The following is a 7,950-nucleotide window of genomic DNA, read 5'->3' on the forward strand; positions in this document are numbered from 1 at the left end:
ACAGCACACGCAGACACCACATGCATACAGCACACGCAGACACCACATGCATACAGCACACGCAGACACCACATGCATACAGCACACGCAGACACCACATGCATACAGCACACGCAGACACCACATGCATACAGCACACGCAGACACCACATGCATACAGCACACGCAGACACCACATGCATACAGCACACGCAGACACCACATGCATACAGCACACGCAGACACCACATGCATACAGCACACGCAGACACCACATGCATACAGCACACGCAGACACCACATGCATACAGCACACGCAGACACCACATGCATACTGCACATGCAGACACCACATGCATACAGCACACGCAGACACCACATGCATACAGCACACGCAGACACCACATGCATACAGCACACGCAGACACCACATGCATACAGCACACGCAGACACCACATGCATACAGCACACGCAGACACCACATGCATACAGCACACGCAGACACCACATGCATACAGCACACGCAGACACCACATGCATACAGCACACGCAGACACCACATGCATACAGCACACGCAGACACCACATGCAGGAATACACATTTAATGAACATTGACTCGCACATAAAATGTCAATTGTGTGTCATAATATCCCAAGGACATGAATGAAGGCTATGTAAACACACACAGAAACAGTCTCTCAGAGTCTCTCCCTCTCTCTCGCAGACCGGACTGCAGAGACAGGCGTTCTATTCCTTTCCTCATGTAGATCACTCCATCCATCTCTCCCTGTCAGACCAGGGCTCGAGGTGGTTTGCTCAGGGACAGGGAAAAGAGCAATGAAACCCATGGTTGCAGAGCACTTGTGCGTGTACACATGCATGCGTGTTTGCAACTAGCTCTCACAGTCTCACATCAGAATTAGACGTTCATCCACGTTTCGCAAATGTCACATTTACTTTTGGTTATGTTGTTCTCTGATAGACAACATCACTACAGTAGAGACATACTGTTCTTTGATAGATAACATAACCACATCACTACAGTAGAGACATACTGTTCTCTGATAGACAACATCACTACAGTAGAGACATACTGTTCTCTGATAGACAACATCACTACAGTAGAGACATACTGTTCTCTGATAGACAACATAACCACATCACTACAGTAGAGACATACTGTTCTCTGATAGACAACATAACCACATCACTACAGTAGAGACATACTGTTCTCTGATAAACAACATCACTACAGTAAAGACATACTGTTCTTTGATAGATAACATAACCACATCACTACAGTAGAGACATACTGTTCTCTGATAGACAACATCACTACAGTAGAGACATACTGTTCTCTGATAGACAACATCACTACAGTAGAGACATACTGTTCTCTGATAGACAACATCACTACAGTAGAGACAAACTGTTCTCTGATAGACAACATCACTACAGTAGAGACATACTGTTCTCTGATAAACAACATCACTACAGTAAAGACATACTGTTCTTTGATAGATAACATAACCACATCACTACAGTAGAGACATACTGTTCTCTGATAGACAACATCACTACAGTAGAGACATACTGTTCTCTGATAGACAACATCACAACAGTAGAGACATACTGTTTGTCATGCATAGGTGTAATAGGTGGCAGGGAAGTCAGGCGCAGGAGAGTCAAATGGAGTGTAAATATGGAGTCTTTTAATAAAGTTCCAAGAGTATGCTCCATAACAATAAATGTACAAACAAACAAAACATGGGTACGAGGACCCGACGCGCACCTATACAAACACTCACACTACACTGACAACAAATCAATCTCTGACAAAGACATGAGGGGAAACAGAGGGTTAAATACACAACAGGTAATGAATGGGATTGAAAACAGATGTGTGGGAAGACAAGACAAAACCAATGGAAAATGAAAAAAGGATCAATGATGGCTAGAAGACCTGTGACGTCGAACGCCGAGCACCGCCCGAACAAGGAGAGGCAACGACTTCGGCAGAAGTCGTGACACTGTTCTTTGATAGATAACATAACCACATCACTACAGTAGAGACATACTGGTTAAAGAAAGGTGAAATAAAATAAATAAATAAATAAAAATAGACAACATCACTACAGTAGAGACATACTGTTCTCTGATAGACAACATCACTACAGTAGAGACATACTGTTCTCTGATAGACAACATCACTACAGTAGAGACATACTGTTCTCTGATAGACAACATCACTACAGTAGAGACATACTGTTCTCTAATAGACAACATCACTACAGTAGAGACATACTGTTCTCTGATAGACAACATAACCACATCACAACAGTGGAGACATACTGTTCTCTGATAGACATCACTAGAGTAGAGACATACTGTTCTCTGATAGACAACATCACAACAGTGGAGACATACTGTTCTCTGATAGACATCACTACAGTAGAGACATACTCCTCTCTGATAGACAACATCACTACAGTAGAGACATACTGTGACCATACTGTACAAAACAGGGGCAGGCAAAGGGCAGGTCGAGGACAGGCAGAGGTTCATGATCAGGTCAGAGAGGCAGGTACAGGACGGCAGACAGACTCGGGGTCTGGAAACAGGAGACAAAGGGCTGTGAGAAAGGTTTAATCATAGACACATGAAATGTGTGATGCATACGGAGGGTACAGGGCAAGACGAACAGCAGAGGGGCTAAGAATCTTGGAGATGGGGAAAGGGCCGATAAAATGCGGGGACAGTTTGCGGGACTGTACCCAGAGGGGCAGATCTCGAGTAGACAGCTGTCGTGTTTTTACTATGATTAAAAGTGGTGACATGCTATTTTCAAATTGATTATACAGAATCACACAGAATGACATATATATATATATGTATATATACACACAAGATAGATCATACATTGATTACTAATCATGTCATCAATAGTCCCCGGTGGACTCATCCGACATGATGGCTGGTTACACAAAGGAAGGGGGTTAGGTTTGAATGAAAGAGTGGGAAGACTGAGGGACAAAGGAATTGGGCCTCTATTGGACCTTGAGAAGCTATGCTACTGTAAATACAGAATCTTATGCATTCTAATAACCACCCATTCGGAAAAGATAAACACAAGATATACACTGCTCAAAAAATAAAGGGAACACTTAAACAACACAATGTAACTCCAAGTCTATCACACTTCTGTGAAATCAAACTGTCCACTTAGGAAGCAACACTGATTGACAATACATTTCACATGCTGTTGTGCAAACGGAATAGACAACAGGTGGAAATTATAGGCAATTATCAAGACACCCCCAATAAAGGAGTGGTTCTGCAGGTTGTGACCACAGACCACTTCTCAGTTCCTATGCTTCCTGGCTGATGTTTCAATCTAGTGGTAGCATGAGACGGAGTCTACAACCTACACAAGTGGTTCAGGTAGTGCAGCTCATCCAGGATGGAACATCAATGCAAGCTGTGGCAAGAAGGTTTGCTGTGTCTGTCAGCGTAGTGTCCAGAGCATGGAGGCGCTACCAGGAGACAGGCCAGTACATCAGGAGACGTGGAGGAGGCTGTAGGACGGCAACAACCCAGCAGCAGGACCGCTACCTCCGCCTTTTTGCAAGGAGGAGCAGGAGGAGCACTGCCAGAGCCCTGCAAAATGACCTCCAGCAGGCCACAAATGTGCATGTGTCTGCTCAAACGGTCAGAAACAGACTCCATGAGGGTGGTATGAGGGCCCGACGTCCACAGGTGGGGGTTGTGCTTACAGCCCAACACCGTGCAGGACGTTTGGCATTTGCCAGAGGACACCAATATTGGCAAATTCGCCACTGGTACCCTTTGCTCTTCATAGATGAAAGCAGGTTCACACTGAGCACATGTGACAGACGTGACAGAGTCTGGAGACGCCATGGAGAACGTTCTGCTGCCTGCAACATCCTCCAGCGTGACCGGTTTGGCGGTGGGTCAGTCATGGTGTGGGGTGGCATTTCTTTGGGGGGCCGCACAGCCCTCCATGTGCTCGCCAGAGGTAGCCTGACTACTATTAGGTACCGAGAAGAGATCCTCAGACCCCTTATGAGACCATATGCTGGTGCGGTTGGCCCTGGGTTCCTCCTAATGCAAGAAAATGCTAGACCTCATGTGGCTAGAGTGTGTCAGCAGTTCCTGCAAGAGGAAGGCATTGATGCTATGGACTGGCCCGCCCGTTCCCCAGACCTGAATCCAATTGAGCACATCTGGGACATTATGTCTCGCTCCATCCACCAACGCCACGTTGCACCACAGACTGTCCAGGAGTTGGCGGATGCTTTAGTCCAGGTCTGGGAGGAGATCCCTCAGGAGACCATCCGTCACCTCATCAGGAGCATGCCCAGGCATTGTAGGGAGGTCATACAGGCACGTTATCAATGGAAATTTGATTTCCATTGATAATTATGTGATTTTGTTGTCAGCACATTCAACTACGAAAGAAAAAAAAGTATTTAATAAGAATATTTCATTCATTCAGATCTAGGATGTGTTATTTTAGTGTTCCCTTTATTTTTTTGAGCAGTGTATATTTACTCCGAGCTGTGCTCGATAGATGGGTCAAAGATGGAAGACTGTTTTGCCCAGCAGAGATTGCCATTGTCCTTTGAAGAATCTTTCTGGTCGCAGTGTTGTAGAGTGGATACGTTAGTCTAATGTGAATTGGGTCTGTAATGTGGTGCGTGCAGGTGGCAGGGTAATGTGGTGCGTGCTGGTGGCAGGGTAATGTGGTGCATGCTGGTGGCAGGGTAATGTGTTGCGTGCTGGTGGCAGGGTAATGGGTGCGTGCTGGTGGCAGGATAATGGGTGCGTGCTGGTGGCAGGGTAATGTGGTGCGTGCTGGTGGCAGGGTAATGTGGTGCATGCTGGTGGCAGGGTAATGGGTGCGTGCTGTTGGCAGGGTAATGGGTGCGTGCTGGTGGCAGGGTAATGTGGTGCGTGCTGGTGGCAGGGTAATGTGGTGCGTGCTGGTGGCAGGGTAATGTGGTGCGTGCTGGTGGCAGGGTAATGTGGTGCATGCTGGTGGCAGGGTAATGTGTTGCGTGCTGGTGGCAGGGTAATGTGGTGCGTGCTGGTGGCAGGGTAATGTGGTGCATGCTGGTGGCAGGGTAATGTGGTGCGTGCTGGTGGCAGGGTAATGGGTGCGTGCTGTTGGCAGGGTAATGGGTGCGTGCTGGTGGCAGGGTAATGTGGTGCGTGCTGGTGGCAGGGTAATGTGGTGCGTGCTGGTGGCAGGGTAATGTGTTGCGTGCTGGTGGCAGGGTAATGTGGTGCGTGCTGGTGGCAGGGTAATGTGGTGCATGCTGGTGGCAGGGTAATGGGTGCGTGCTGTTGGCAGGGTAATGGGTGCGTGCTGGTGGCAGGGTAATGTGGTGCGTGCTGGTGGCAGGGTAATGTGGTGCGTGCTGGTGGCAGGGTAATGTGGTGCGTGCTGGTGGCAGGGTAATGGGTGCGTGCTGTTGGCAGGGTAATCTGTGCGTGCTGGTGGCAGGGTAATGTGGTGCGTGCTGGTGGCAGGGTAATGTGGTGCGTGCTGGTGGCAGGGTAATGTGGTGCGTGCTGGTGGCAGGGTAATGTGGTGCGTGCTGGTGGCAGGGTAATGGGTGCGTGCTGTTGGCAGGGTAATCTGTGCGTGCTGGTGGCAGGGTAATGTGGTGCGTGCTGGTGGCAGGGTAATGTGGTTCGTGCTGGTGGCAGCGTAATGTGGTGCGTGCTGGTGGCAGGGTAATTGGTGCGTGCTGTTGGCAGGGTAATGGGTGCGTGCTGGTGGCAGGGTAATGTGGTGCGTGCTGGTGGCAGGGTAATTGGTGCGTGCTAGTGGCAGGGTAATGGATGCGTGTTGGTGGCAGAGTAATGTGGTGCGTGCTGGTGGCAGGGTAATTGGTGCGTGCTGGTGGCAAGGTAATGGATGCGTGTTGGTGGCAGGGTAATGTGGTGCGTGCTGGTGGCAGGGTAATGGGTGCGTGCTGTTGGCAGGGTAATGGGTGCGTGCTGGTGGCAGGGTAATGTGGTGCGTGCTGGTGGCAGGGTAATGTGGTGCGTGCTGGTGGCAGGGTAATGGGTGCGTGTTGGTGGCAGGGTAATTGGTGTGTGCTGGTGGCAGGGTAATGGATGCGTGTTGGTGGCAGGGTAATGTGGTGCGTGCTGGTGGCAGGGTAATGGGTGCGTGTTGGTGGCAGGGTAATGGATGCGTGTTGGTGGCAGGGTAATGTGGTGCGTGCTGGTGGCAGGGTAATTGGTGTGTGCTGGTGGCAGGGTAATGGATGCGTGTTGGTGGCAGGGTAATTGGTGTGTGCTGGTGGCAGGGTAATGGATGCGTGCTGGTGGCAGGGTAATTGGTGCGTGCTGGTGGCAGGGTAATGGATGCGTGCTGGTGGCAGGGTAATGGGTGCGTGTTGGTGGCAGGGTAATGGATGCGTGTTGGTGGCAGGGTAATGGATGCGTGTTGGTGGCAGGGTAATGGGTGCGTGTTGGTGGCAGGGTAATGGATGCGTGTTGGTGGCAGGGTAATGGATGCGTGTTGGTGGCAGGGTAATGGATGCGTGCTGGTGGCAGGGTAATGTGGCGCATATCCAGACAGGGAGGGACAACAAACAGATCCAGAGAGAGAGGGACAACAAACAGATCCAGAGAGAGAGGGACAACAAACAGATCCAGAGAGAGAGGAACAACAAACAGATCCAGAGAGAGAGGAACAACAAACAGATCCAGAGAGAGAGGGACAACAAACAGATCCAGAGAGAGAGGAACAACAAACAGTTCCAGAGAGAGAGGGACAACAAACATATCCAGACATGGAGGTAGAACAAACATATCCAGACATGGAGGTAGAACAAACAGATCCAGACATGGAGGTAGAACAAACAGATCCAGACATGGAGGTAGAACAAACAGATCCAGACATGGAGGTAGAACAAACAGATCCAGACATGGAGGTAGAACAAACAGATCCAGACATGGAGGAACAACAAACCGATCCAGACAGGGAGGGACAACAAACAAATCCAGACAGGGAGGTAGAACAAACAGATCCAGACATGGAGGTAGAACAAACAGATCCAGACATGGAGGTAGAACAAACAGATCCAGACATGGAGGTAGAACAAACAGATCCAGACATGGAGGTAGAACAAACAGATCCAGACATGGAGGTAGAACAAACAGATCCAGACATGGAGGTAGAACAAACAGATCCAGACATGGAGGAACAACAAACAGATCCAGACAGGGAGGTCGAACAAACCGATCCAGACATGGAGGTAGAACAAACAGATCAAAGACAGGGAGGTCGAACAAACCGATCCAGACAGGGAGGTCGAACAAACCGATCCAGACAGGGAGGGAGAACAAACAGATCCAGACAGGGAGGTCGTACAAACCGATCCAGACAGGGAGGGGGAACAAACAGATCCAGACAGCGAGGGAGAACACACAGATCCAGAGAGAGAGAAGGATAACAAACATATCCAGACAGGGAGGGAGAACAAACAGATCCAGACAGGGAGGGAGAACAAACAGATCCAGAGAGAGAGGGACAACAAACATATCCAGACAGGGAGGTCGAACAAACCGATCCAGACAGGGAGGGAGAACAAACAGATCCAGACAGGGAGGTCGAACAAACCGATCCAGACAGGGAGGTCGAACAAACCGATCCAGACAGGGAGGGAGAACAAACAGATCCAGACAGGGAGGTCGAACAAACCGATCCAGACAGGGAGGGGGAACAAACAGATCCAGACAGCGAGGGAGAACACACAGATCCAGAGAGAGAGAAGGATAACAAACATATCCAGACAGGGAGGGAGAACAAACAGATCCAGAGAGAGAGGGACAACAAACATATCCAGACAGGGAGGTCGAACAAACCGATCCAGACAGGGAGGGAGAACAAACAGATCCAGACAGGGAGGGAGAACAAACAGATCCAGAG

Source organism: Oncorhynchus keta, chromosome 19, assembly GCF_023373465.1.
Source record: "Oncorhynchus keta strain PuntledgeMale-10-30-2019 chromosome 19, Oket_V2, whole genome shotgun sequence".
Classification (NCBI taxonomy): Eukaryota; Metazoa; Chordata; class Actinopteri; order Salmoniformes; family Salmonidae; genus Oncorhynchus; species Oncorhynchus keta.